Genomic DNA, 14,216 nt, shown 5'->3' with positions numbered 1-14,216 from the left:
GAGGTGCTGGAAGTCTTAAAGCGCATCAAGGTAGATAAATCCCCGGGACCTGATGAAATGTATCCCAGGATGTTGAGGGAGGCTAGGGAGGAAATTGCGGGTCCCCTAACAGAAATATTTGAATCATCGGCAGCCACAGGTGAGGTGCCTGAAGATTGGAGTGTGGCGAATGTTGTGCCCTTGGTTAAGAAGGGCAGCAGGGAAAAGCCTGGGAACTACAGACCGGTGAGCCTAACGTCTGTAGTAGGTAAGTTGCTCGAAGGTATTCTGAGAGACAGGATCTACAAGCATTTAGAGAGGCAAGGACTGATTCGGGGCAGTCAGCATGGCTTTGAGCGTGGAAAATCATGTCTCACAAATTTGATTGAGTTTTTTGAGGGGGTGACCAAGAAGGTAGATGAGAGCAGTGCAGTAGACGTTGTCTACATGGACTTTAGCAAAGCCTTTGACAAGGTACCGCATGGTAGGTTGTTGCAGAAGGTTAAAGCTCACGGGATCCAGGGTGAGGTTGTCAATTGGATTCAAAATTGGCTGGACGACAGAAGACAGAGAGGGTGGTTGTAGAGGGTTGTTTTTCAAACTGGAGGCCTGTGACCAGTGGTGTGCCTCAGGGATCGGTGCTGGGTCCACTGTTATTTGTGATTTATATTAATGATTTGGATGAGAATTTAGGAGGCATGGTTAGTAGGTTTGCAAATGACACCAAGATTGGTGGCACAGTGGATAGTGAAGAAGGTTATCTAGGATTGCAACGGGATCTTGATCAATTAGGCCAGTGGGCCGACGAATGGCAGATGGAGTTTAATTTAGATAAATGTGATGTGATGCATTTTGGCAGATCGAATCAGGCCAGGACCTACTCAGTTAATGGTATGGTGTTGGGGAGAGTTATAGAACAAAGAGGTCTAGGAGTACAGGTTCATAGCTCCTTGAAGGTGGAGTCGCAGGTGGACAGGGTGGTGAAGAAGGCATTCGGCATGCTTGGTTTCATTGGTCAGAACATTGAATACAGGAGTTGGGACGTCTTGTTGAAGTTGTACAAGACATTGGTACGGCCACACTTGGAATACTGTGTGCAGTTTTGGTCACCCTATTATAGAAAGGATATTATTAAACTAGAAAGAGTGCAGAAAAGATTTACTAGGATGTTACCGGGACTTGATGGTTTGAGTTATAAGGAGAGGCTGGATAGACTGGGACTTTTTTCCCTGGAGCGTAGGAGGCTTAGGGGTGATCTTATAGAGGTCTATAAAATAATGAGGGGCATAGATAAGGTAGATAGTCAACATCTTTTCCCAAAGGTAGGGGAGTCTAAAACTAGAGGGCATAGGTTTAAGGTGAGAGGGGAGAGATTCAGAAGGGCCCAGAGGGGCAATTTCTTCACTCAGAGGGTAGTGAGTGTCTGGAATGTGCTGCCAGAGGTAGTAGTAGAGGCTGGTACAATTGTGTCTTTTAAAAAGCATTTAGTTACATGGGTAAGATGGGTATAGAGGGTTTTGGGCCAAGTGCGGGCAACTGGGACTAGCTTAATGGTAAAAACTGGGCGGCATGGACTGATTGGGCCGAAGGGCCTGTTTCCATGCTGTAAACTTCTATGATTCTATGATTCTATGTATTCAACATGTGTCGTGCCAGGGGAAGAAACCACCAGGCCCTGATGCTTCTCCTGTTCCAGGCCCCTTATTCACCAACAGCAGCTCCCCACCCCGCTCCTTAACCACCCCACACCCCCACCCCCGTCCCCCCACTCTCGCATCCTTCAGTGCCCAGAGTTGGAGCAAAGTTTAGCCAAATATCTTGGCTTTTGTACTCTATGCCTCTGTACAAAAGGCGTATCGACTTCTCAGGTTTCAGCATGATACGCTTTAGTTATCACTGCTTTTTCAGACAATTACACACAACTTAGTCAATTGTACGATGCAACCAACTCCTGTGAAGGAGGTCATTGTCATGCTATGCACTCATGCACATAATGAGATACAGACAGGCAGTGACAGACACCCAATACAGCCAATCAACACACAGGACACACAACCAATCACCAGGCAGAACACTAGAAGGTGGTTTCCCACTATAAAACACACGAGGCATCAGCACTCTGCCTCTTTCCACTGGTGACAACTGTAGTGACAGTCAGGGTGTGTATATCAGTTAGCACCTTCTACACATGGCTCAGAGCTAGCCTGGTCTAGTTAGTTATAGTAAGCACGCTTAGATAGTAGAGTGTCAAACCCACAGCGAACTGTGTGCACTGCTTAACAAGTTCAATAAAGCGTATGAAACGAATATCAAAGTTCGGAGTCTACTTTCAAGTACAACTACATCCAGTTGCAGTCCGTGTTATCCAAGGGTGATTAACACGACAGTCATCTCTGAATACAGAGTCATAAGAGAATCCAGCTATAAATTGAATCCCTCAAATTCAAGGATATGGGGAACAGGCAGGAAAATGAAGTGTAATCCCAAGATTAGCCATGATCCTATTGAATTGTGGTCACCTCGATGGGCTGTGTGGTCTACTACTGATCCTATTTCTTGTGTTCTTATAAATGCAAAGTTATACGATTAAAATAATGATATCCTATGGAGTTTCGATTAAAAATTAAAAGCAGAGTTTTCTGCAGGGCAAATTTTTAAAAAATTAGAAACATGCTTGGGCATTATGTGTGCTTAAGAACACTAACATCCTGTAGCATTGGCTATGATATATCCTCGAACAAAAGGCAGTCCTCAATAAACATGAACCGGCCTTTACATTAGCTCAGCCAGGCATTCATGAATTATGAGATACTACAATCTGATAATGAATAACCCATTGGTAAGTGAACACTGAGACACTTGGCGCTGTACCTTACCTCGTGGTCCAGCAGCCTCCAGTCAGGTCTGAAGATGAGTGAAGTGCAGCACCTTACAACATCCAATCAGAACTGTCCCCAATGAAAGAAAGAAAGGAGGGGGCCAAGGAATCTGGGGCACCCAAATAGGCCAATGATTACTGTGTTCAGAACAACAGCAATCCTTGGCCGAGTGGGCTGTCACTTACCAGAGAGGCTGCTTTGGACCAGTCTGACAGTGTCCAAATCAGCCAATCTGAGGCATAGACAATTCAGATTGACAAGCTGCTCGTCCAATAAGCCTGTGTGCCCCCCCCGCCCCCCCCCCCAGTGCATGGGCCCCAGTGCTTTGCATTTTGTGTACCCCTTTTCCCGAACCTGCCTGATAGATTCCTGGTCACAGTCAAATAAACTTCCAATATTAGAGTCCCGAACGCATTGTTCACATTCGCTTCGATGTTTTTGTCCTTGTGTGCAAAAGCTCTGCCTCAAACAAGACCTGTGGGCAGGGCAATGTGTAAAGATGGTCACAATCAGGCATTACTTCAGTCTTTATTTACTGTGCTCTCACCTGATCCCCACTGCGGACGCCACCCGTGTGGTGTTAGCCTGGGTGGCATGCATGGTTGGCATTACTACCTGCTGCTGCACACGGTTGGACTCCTCCAACCGCACCTGCAGGTGCTGAATGCTCACCGACAACCCCTCCTTTGTTCCCCGGCTCTGTGACTGTATCCCTACAATTGACGGGACTGTCCGTTCCAGAAGCCCAAAACCTGTCTGGACGGCAGCTAGTTTCTGGGGTCGGCCCGCCCTCCGGCCAACTACCCCATCCGGAGTTCCTACCTCCACCTGCTCTACCAGGTCAAAAGGACTAAGGAATTTCGGCTGCTTCACGTTCACCAGCCCAAAAGCACAATCAGCCAACCTGGCCCTCGGCCTCTGTGAATCATTTTGATCTGGCAGTATACGAAAGATGCCTCTGGTTGGATTATAGGACAGAAAGAGAAACAACATAGTTTTACATTACATTTCCCACTCCAGAATTAAGCTTTTTGTCCGTAAAGAAGGATCGTTTGCCAAAAATCATTTACATAAAACAGTTCACATTTGAGCATCTAATGTAATGATAACACTCAGACTTTGCTGGCATTGGATATCATAAATATCATTAGTGCACTCAATGTCGAGATGAACAGAACACTTTGGGGTGGATGTGGACAATAGCGTAAAGTGAACAATACTACATCAGCTGTGTGTTATCCAATTTCCCTTTCTTTTTCATACAGTTCACCAGGAGATATGTACAAGAAAAAGCTGTTCCAATATTATGCATTTCACGCTCCTGCCCAAAGTCCAAATGTATGTTCAGGGTTAAATGTGCTTTCTGTAAACTGAACACATCTCGTTAATGGCTTATTGGAGAAGACATTGAAAAAAGTTTTGGGTGCCGAAGAGGGCAGCAATGTCTGTGACACAATCAAATGAGCAAAACCTAAAATGATTTAACTACAAATGAGAAAGAATGAAAAGCTGATTTTTAAATTCATTCATGGGATGTGGACATGGGCATTGCTGGCTGGGCCAGCATTTATCGACCATCCATGAGTCACATGTAGGCCTGACCAGGTAAGGATGGCAGATTTCCCTGTCTGAAGGATATTAGTGAACAAGGGCTTTTACAACAATCGGCAACAGTTTCATTTTTAATCACAGATTTTTATTGAATTCTAATTTTACCATCTGTATGGTGGGATTTGAACCCATTTTCCCAGAGCATCACCGTGGGTCTTTGGATTACTCGTCAACAACAATACCATGACACCAGTGACTCCCATATTGAGATAGATGTAGAGATAAATGTAAAGTTCAACCATATAGTTTATCTGAACATATTTGAAGCGATATCGAGGAAACTATTGTTTAATATGTGAAATTCACTCTCACAATGATTTGCTCAGGTAAATAACACATACATTTAAGGGGAAGGTATCTAAGCACTTGAGAGAGAGGGGAATAAAAGGATGCTGATTTGGTAAGGTGAAGAAAATGGGGAGGAGGCTAGTGCTGGATATTGCCATTAACAGCAAGAGAGCAGCAATGGGGCCATTACCAGCGAGAGAGGAGCAATGGGGCCATTAACAGCGAGAGAGGAGCAATGGGGCCTTTAACAGTGAGAGAGGAGCAATGGGGCCTTTAACAGTGAGAGAGGAGCAATGGGGCCATTAACAGTGAGAGAGGAGCAATGGGGCCTTTAACAGTGAGAGAGGAGCAATGGGGCCATTAACAGCGAGAGAGGAGCAATGGGGCCATTAACAGTGAGAGAGGAGCAATGGGGCCATTAACAGTGAGAGAGGAGCAATGGGGCCTGTAATAGCGAGAGAGGAGCAATGGGGCCATTAACAGCGAGAGAGGAGCAATGGGGCCATTCACAGTGAGAGAGGAGCAATGGGGCCATTAACAGTGAGAGAGGAGCAATGGGGCCTTTAACAGTGAGAGAGGAGCAATGGGGCCATTAACAGCGAGAGAGGAGCAATGGGGCCATTAACAGCGAGAGAGGAGCAATGGGGCCATTAACAGCGAGAGAGGAGCAATGGGGCCATTAACAGCGAGAGAGGAGCAATGGGGCCTTTAACAGTGAGAGAGGAGCAATGGGGCCATTAACAGTGAGAGAGGAGCAATGGGGCCTTTAATAGCGAGAGAGGAGCAATGGGGCCATTAACTGCGAGAGAGGAGCAATGGGGCCTTTAACAGTGAGAGAGGAGCAATGGGGCCATTAACAGTGAGAGAGGAGCAATGGGGCCATTAACAGCGAGAGAGGAGCAATGGGGCCTTTAACAGCGAGAGAGGAGCAATGGGGCCTTTAATAGCGAGAGAGGAGCAATGGGGCCATTAACAGTGAGAGAGGAGCAATGGGGCCATTAACAGTGAGAGAGGAGCAATGGGGCCTTTAACAGTGAGAGAGGAGCAATGGGGCCATTAACAGTGAGAGAGGAGCAATGGGGCCTTTAATAGCTAGAGAGGAGCAATGGGGCCATTAACAGTGAGAGAGGAGCAATGGGGCCTTTAACAGTGAGAGAGGAGCAATGGGGCCATTAACAGTGAGAGAGGAGCAATGGGGCCATTAACAGCGAGAGAGGAGCAATGGGGCCTTTAACAGCGAGAGAGGAGCAATGGGGCCTTTAATAGCGAGAGAGGAGCAATGGGGCCATTAACAGTGAGAGAGGAGCAATGGGGCCTTTAACAGTGAGAGAGGAGCAATGGGGCCATTAACAGTGAGAGAGGAGCAATGGGGCCTTTAATAGCGAGAGAGGAGCAGTGGGGCCATTAACAGTGAGAGAGGAGCAATGGGGCCATTAACAGTGAGAGAGGAGCAATGGGGCCATTAACAGCGAGAGAGGAGCACAGGGGCCATTAACAGTGAGAGAGGAGCAATGGGGCCATTAACAGTGAGAGAGGAGCAATGGTGCCTTTAACAGCGAGAGAGGAGCAATGGGGCCATTAACAGCGAGAGAGGAGCAATGGGGCCATTAACAGTGAGAGAGGAGCAATGGGGCCTTTAACAGTGAGAGAGGAGCAATGGGGCCATTAACAGTGAGAGAGGAGCAATGGGGCCATTAACAGCGAGAGAGGAGCAATGGGGCCTTTAACAGCGAGAGAGGAGCAATGGGGCCTTTAATAGCGAGAGAGGAGCAATGGGGCCATTAACAGTGAGAGAGGAGCAATGGGGCCTTTAACAGTGAGAGAGGAGAAATGGGGCCATTAACAGTGAGAGAGGAGTAATGGGGCCATTAACAGTGAGAGAGGAGCAATGGGGCCTTTAATAGCGAGAGAGGAGCAATGGGGCCATTAACAGTGAGAGAGGAGCAATGGGGCCTTTAATAGCGAGAGAGGAGCAATGGGGCCATTAACAGTGAGAGAGGAGCAGTGGGGCCATTAACAGCGAGAGAGGAGCAATGGGGCCTTTAACAGTGAGAGAGCAGCAATGGGGCCTTTAATAGCGAGAGAGGAGCAATGGGGCCATTAACAGTGAGAGAGGAGCAATGGGGCCTTTAACAGCGAGAGAGGAGCAATGGGGCCATTCACAGTGAGAGAGGAGCAATGGGGCCTTTAACAGCGAGAGAGGAGCAATGGGGCCTTTAACAGTGAGAGAGGAGCAGTGGGGCCATTAACAGTGAGAGAGGAGCAATGGGGCCTTTAACAGTGAGAGAGGAGCAGTGGGGCCATTAACAGTGAGAGAGGAGCAATGGGGCCTTTAACAGCGAGAGAGGAGCAATGGGGCCTTTAACAGCGAGAGAGGAGCAATGGGGCCATTCACAGTGAGAGAGGAGCAGTGGGGCCATTAACAGTGAGAGAGGAGCAATGGGGCCTTTAACAGTGAGAGAGGAGCAATGGGGCCTTTAATAGCGAGAGAGGAGCAATGGGGCCTTTAACAGTGAGAGAGGAGCAATGGGGCCTTTAACAGCGAGAGAGGAGAAATGGGGCCTTTAACAGTGAGAGAGGAGCAGTGGGGCCATTAACAGCGAGAGAGGAGCAATGGGGACATTAACAGTGAGAGAGGAGCAATGTGGCCTTTAACAGCGAGAGAGGAGCAATGGGGCCTTTAACAGCGAGAGAGGAGCAATGGGGCCATTAACAGTGAGAGAGGAGCAATGGGGCCATTAACAGCGAGAGAGGAGCAATGGGGCCTTTAACAGCGAGAGAGGAGTAATGGGGCCATTAACAGCGAGAGAGGAGCAATGGGGCCATTAACAGCGAGAGAGGAGCAATGGGGCCATTAACAGTGAGAGAGGAGCAATGGGGCCTTTAACAGCGAGAGAGGAGCAATGGGGCCATTAACAGCGAGAGAGGAGCAATGGGGCCTTAAACAACGAGAGAGGAGCAATGGGGCCATTAACAGCGAGAGAGGAGCAATGGGGCCTTTAACACTGAGAGAGGAGCAATGGGGCCTTTAACAGCGAGAGAGGAGCAATGGGGCCTTAAACAACGAGGAGCAATGGGGCCTTTAACAGTGAGAGAGGAGCAAAAGGGCCTTTAACAGTGAGAGAGGAGCAATGGGGCCATTAACAGCGAGAGAGGAGCAATGGGGCCTTAAACAGCGAGAGAGGAGCAATGGGGCCATTAACAGTGAGAGAGGAGCAAGGGACCACAAGGTATGCCTATCACCTGCACTATGACGGGAGCCAGTGCCATGCTGGATAAACCACTGTCTAATCTACCCTGTGATCAACATGAATGAAGCCCCAAAGCAGCCACAGCAACAGAAACAATGCTGCAGAAACGTCAACGCTAAGGCACTCAAAGACCCTGTTAAGAGATCCCTCTTCAGCCAATGCCTCACTGCCAGCCTGAACAATGACTGTGGTGATGCAGAGATGCAGAGTGCCCACAGCACCTATCCTGCCCTCAAGGCCTCCATATTCAGTACCTGCAAAGAAACACTTGGTCACTTGACTCGGAAGCACGAATGCTGGTTCAAAGAGAAGTTAATAAGCCGCAAGCACAAGGTTTTTCTCAGCCTGCCATTGCAATCCAACTCGACAGCAAGAAAGCAGTTCTCCAGTCGGCTAAAGACTGAGGTGCAGCACAAAACCCATAACCCAAATAACAGATTGTTGAAGTCAGATTTAGAAAGAAGGTTTAAGATAAAAGTACCCTGGCTTAGATGCCTGTATAAGAGGCAATTTGTAGGAATAGATAGTGTATAAACAATGCGTGTGATTTTATAACCTAAGAATTACTAATATCAGAAGGACAGACAGACAATTAAAAAGAAGTTACTCAAAATGGCTGTTAGCTGAGTGGGTTTCCTCCGGGTGCTCCGGTTTCCTCCCACAGTCCAAAGATGTGCGGGTTAGGTGGATTGGCCATGCTAAATTGCCCATAGTGTCCAAAATTGCCCTTAGTGTTGGGTGGGGTTACTGGGTCATGGGGATAGGGTGGAGGTGTGGACCTTGGGTGGGGTGCTCTTTCCAAGAGCCGGTGCAGACTCGATGGGCCGAATGGCCTCCTTCTGCACTGTAAATTCTATGAAGACTCTATCTATGAACAAGGCTTAAGGCACAAAATGGCTTTTAGCTGAATTAGCCACATTCCTGAACAACCATTAGCTGGGTTAAGTTGCAAACTGGTATAAACAACATCATTTAATTATAGACAGCAGAGTTAGTCAGGGATACAAGGATGATTGGGGCATTGAATGGGAAACAGACATGGGAGACACCAGGGAGGCAAGGGAGGCATGCACGGAGAAGTAATAATGGCTCCACAGAACAAGGAATATTCTATATCCTCACCAGCCCAAGACCTCCAGATGCACACCAGGAAAGATAACTTCAACAGTTGGTATGAGTGACTTCTCCATGAAGTCAGGGGCCGGTAAGGTACCAATCCACTTTACGTAATGTCAAATTTTATTGGATATGTAACTAATGTATGTAATCAACCTAGGTTTGCACCGAGTGCTGAATTTGGTGCATTTGAGTGCTATAGTGAGAGTTTGGTGACTGAGGGAGTATAAGGGTTCATTTTTATCTAAAGTCTAATCTTTCTTTTATTTAGTTAATTAACTTAAAAGTTGCTGTTTGGTTTAGAAGAAGGTGAATTTTCAATCAGCTTTAAACAAAGGTTCTACTTGTAGGTACTTGCAGCTGGAGCTTGTTAATTAGTTAATTGGATTAGGCCAGTTTTCAGAGGCTAGATTCACAGTATAAAAGGAGGGATTAAGGTGCTCCTTTCATTTCGTATCCGACATTTCCGCAAAGAGCGAGAAGGGAGCCAGGAGTTTACAGAGAGTGCAGCTGACTGGGAGCAGAGTCGGAGGGCGGAGGTCCAGTTGGTCCACAGAGCAGCTATGTTCTGTAAGGTAAGAGGGGATGGAGGCTAGGCCAGTTGCATGCTCCTCCTGTAGGATGTGAGTGGTGAGGGATACCACCGGTGTCCTCGCTGACTATACCTGCGGGAAGTGCACCCAACTCCAGCTCCTCAGAGACCGTGTTAGGGAACTGGAGCTGGATGAACTTCGGACCATCCGGGAGGCAGAGGGGGTTATAGAGAAGAGTTACAGGGAGGTAGCCATACCCAAGGTACAGGACAAGAGTACCTGGGTTACAGTCAGGGTAAAGAAAACAAACAGGCAAACTGTGCAGGGATCTCTCATGGCTGTTCCCCTTCAAAACAAGTATCCAATTTTGGAAGCTATTGGGGGGATGACCTACCGGGGGAAGGCCATAGCGGCCAGGTCTCTGGCACTGAGTCTGGCTCTGGGGCTCAGAAGGGAAGGGGGGAGAATAGAAAAGCAATAGTAATAGGAGATTCAATAGTTAAGGGAATAGATATGAGTTTCTGTGGTCGCGAGTGAGACTCCCGGAAGGTATGTTGCCTCCCGGGTGTCAGGGCAAGGGATGTTTCGGATCGTGTCTTCAGGATCCTTAAGGGGGAGGGGGAGCAGCCAGAAGTCGTGGTGCACATTGGTACCAACAGCGTAGGTAGGAAAAAGGGTGTGGAGGTAATAAACGAGTTTAGGGAGTTAGGCTGGAAGTTAAAAGCCAGGACAGACAGAGTTGTCATCTCTGGTTTTTTGCCGGTGCTCGCGAGGCTAGGAATAGGGAGAGAGTGCAGCTGAACACGTGGCTGCAGGAATGGTGTAGGAGGGAGGGCTTCAGGTATTTGGATAATTGGAGTGCATTCTGGGGAAGGTGGGACCTGTACAAGCATGACGGGTTGCATCTGAACCAGAGGGGCACCAATATCCTGAGAGGGAGGTTTTCTACTACTCTTCGGGAGGGTTTAAACTAATTTGGCAGGGGAATGGGAACCGGATTTGTAGTCCAGCAACTAAGGTAGCCGATATTCAGGACGCCAAAGCATGTAGTGAGGCAGCGGGGAAGGGAACACTGACAAAGGAGAGTACTTGCAGGCACGGAGATGGGTTGAAGTGTGTATACTTCAACGCAAGAAGCATCAGGAATAAGGTGGGTGAACTTAAGGCATGGATCGGTACTTGGGTCTACGATGTGGTGGCCATCACGGAAACCTGGATAGAAGAGGGGCAGAAATGGTTGTTGGAGGTCCCTGGTTATAGATGTTTCAATAAGATTAGGGAGGGTGGTAAAAGAGGTGTGGGGGGCGTGGTGGCATTGTTAATTAGAGATAGTATAATAGCTGCAAAAAGGCAGTTCGAGGAGTATCACCCTACTGAGGTAGTATGGGTTGAAGTCAGAAATAGGAAAGGAGCAGTCACCTTGTTAGGAGTTTTCTATAGACCCCCAATAGTAGCAGAGATGTGGAGGAACAGATTGGGAAACAGATTTTAGAAAGGTACAGAAGTCACAGGGTAGTAGTCATGGATGACTTCAACTTCCCAAACATTGAGTGGAAACTCTTTAGATCAAATAGTTTGGATGGGGTGGTGTTTGTGCAGTGTGTCCAGGAAGCTTTTCTAACACAGTATGTAGATTGTCCAACCAGAGGGGAGGCCATATTGGATTTGGTACTTGGTAATGAACCAGGGCAAGTGGTAGATTTGTTAGTGGGGGAGCATTTTGGAGATAGTGACCACAATTCTGTGACTTTCACTTTAGTAATGGAGAGGGATAGGTGTGTGCAACAGGGCAAGGTTTACAATTGGGGAGAAGGGTAAATACGATGTTGTCAGACAAGAATTGAAGTGCATAAGTTGGGAACATAGGCTGTCAGGAAAGGACACAGGTGAAATGTGGAACTTGTTCAAGGAACAGGTACTACGTGTCCTTGATATGTATGTCCCTGTGAGGCAGGGAAGAGATGGTCGAGTGAGGGAACCATGGTTGACAAGAGAGGTTGAATGTCTTGTTAAGAGGAAGAAGGAGACTTATGTAAGGCTGAGGAAACAAGGTTCAGACAGGGTGCTGGAGGTGTACAAGATAGCCAGGAGGGAACTGAAGAAAGGGATTAGGAGAGCTAAGAGAGGGTATGAACAATCTTTGGCGGGTAGGATCAAGGAAAACCCCAAGGCCTTTTACACATATGTGAGAAATATGAGAATGAGTAGAGCGAGGGTAGGTCCGATCAAGGACAGTAGCGGGAGATTGTGTATGGAGTCTGAAGAGATAGGCGAGGTTTTGAACGAGTACTTTTCTTCAGTATTTACAAATGAGAGGGGCCATATTGTTGGTGAGGACAGTGTGAAACAGACTGGTAAGCTCGAGAAAATACTTGTTAGGAAGGAAGGTGTGTTGGGCATTTTGAAAAAACTTGAGGATAGACAAGTCCCCCGGGCCTGACGGGATGTATACAAGGATTCTATGGGAAGCAAGAGATGAAATTGCAGAGCTGTTGGCAATGATCTTTTCGTCCTCACTGTCAACAGGGGTGGTACCAGGGGATTGGAGACTGGCGACTGTCGTGCCCCTGTTCAAAAAAGGGAATAGGGATAACCCTGGGAATTACAGGCCAGTTAGTCTTACTTCGGTGGTAGGCAAAGTAATGGAAAGGGTACTGAGGGAAAGGATTTCTGAGCATCTGGAAAGACACTGCTTGATTAGGGATAGTCAGCACGGATTTGTGAGGGGTAGGTCTTGCCTTACAAGTCTTACTGAATTCTTTGAGGAGGTGACCAAGCATGTGGATGAAGGTAAAGCAGTGGATGTAGTGTACATGGATTTTAGTAAGGCATTTGATGAGGTTCCCCATGGTAGGCTTATGCAGAAAGTAAGAATGCATGGGATAGTGGGAAATTTGGCCAGTTGGATAACAAACTGGCTAACCGATAGGAGTCAGAGAGTGGTGGTGGATGGCAAATATTCAGCCTGGATCCCAGTTACCAGTGGCGTACCGCAGGGATCAGTTCTGGGTCCTCTGCTGTTTGTGGAGCATCCTCCTCCATTTCAGCTGCTCCCATAAATTTGTCATCATCCTTCGTCTGAACCACGATGACATAAAAGCCATGATTCCGACCAACAGATCCACCACAGATCCAATTCACATTCGCCCTGGGGCAAGCAAGACTGTGTAATCGCACTGACACGTTTCTCGATCTTCCTTGCTTCTCAACTCCACGTCGCCCTCGGCAAGCTCCCTGCTTGAGTGCAGCTAAACTACACAGCAAACGGGAATCTGTTCCACCTCCGCTGCCTGCAGGCCAGATCCATGGTCGTTCCCATCCACTGTTATTGAACTACAATATGCAGATGATGCTTGTGCCTGCACACAATCGGAAGCCAAGCTCCAAGCCATTGTCAACACTGTAACTGAGGCATATGAAAGCATGAGTATTGCACTAAATATTCGCAAGAGAAAGGCCTGCCTCGCCACACAGCACTGCCCTCTGGTTATCAAAATCCATGATGAGGCCTTGGACAACGTGGACCACCTTCGGGGCTTACTGTCAACAAGGGCAGAAATCAAGGACGAGATTCAACATTGGCTTCATTGGCCAGCACAACCTTCTTTCACCACAGGAAGGGAGTGTTTGATGACCAGGTCCTCAAACCTAGCACCAAACTCATGGCGCAGGATTCACCAATCGCCGACGCCGAAATCTCATTCGGCGATGGGCCGGAGAATCCCCGTTTATGCCGGAATCAGGGTCGGTGCCGTTTTTGCGATGCTCCACCCCCTCAAAAATAGCGCACTTGGGGAGTACGCCGCATGCCGTAAGGACGGCCTCAGGACGTCACTTGAGGCCCTCCCCCGATGTTCTGCGCTCAATGGGCTGGCTTCCCGACGGCGTGGGACTCGTGTGCACACACCGTTTGGGAACTTCGCGTGGCGGCTGCGGACTGAGGCCAGAGCCACCATAGTCGGGGGCAGGGAAGCCATTCCGCTGACAGGGGGACCTTCGTTGGGAGCTGGAGGGACTGGTGGGGGGTGGTCGTGGGTTACAGGGCTGGTCACAGGGGGGCAGATTTTGGCAGACTGGGTGTTGCACGGTGCAGCCGCCGCAGGCCTCCGCCATGTGCATGCGTGGCCACGCACCTGCCCGTTCTCCGGCCGTATCCGCAGGTAGAGTCGGGGTCATTACACTGTGCGGCTGCTTGGCCCCCACCGGATGGAGGGTCGGTGCAGGGGCGGCGCCAGCTTTCTGGTCAAGACCCCAGACGGTACAGCAGAACTGGAGGTGGACTCCTGTGATTCCGGCCCTCTGACACTGGATCCCTTTGGCGGCCGTTTCCTGGGGCGTCCTGGCCTAGATGGGCCAGGCTGCGGCCCGGGCGACTGGGATGGCGAGCTGCCAGCCTGTCCTGCCCGTTGCCCACCCGATGCACCTGGGACGGAAGGGGGGGGAGTCCGAGGTGTCGCGGTGTACCGGGACCTCCCTACAGGGGGAGCTGGGACGGACCACACCATCTCCTCCTCCCTCGGGGTGCCCGATGGCCCCCAGGCCTCTAAATGGGTGGGGGA

Source organism: Scyliorhinus torazame, chromosome 15 (assembly GCF_047496885.1).
Source record: "Scyliorhinus torazame isolate Kashiwa2021f chromosome 15, sScyTor2.1, whole genome shotgun sequence".
NCBI lineage: Eukaryota > Metazoa > Chordata > Chondrichthyes > Carcharhiniformes > Scyliorhinidae > Scyliorhinus > Scyliorhinus torazame.
Note: the sequence above shows the minus strand (reverse complement) of the source record.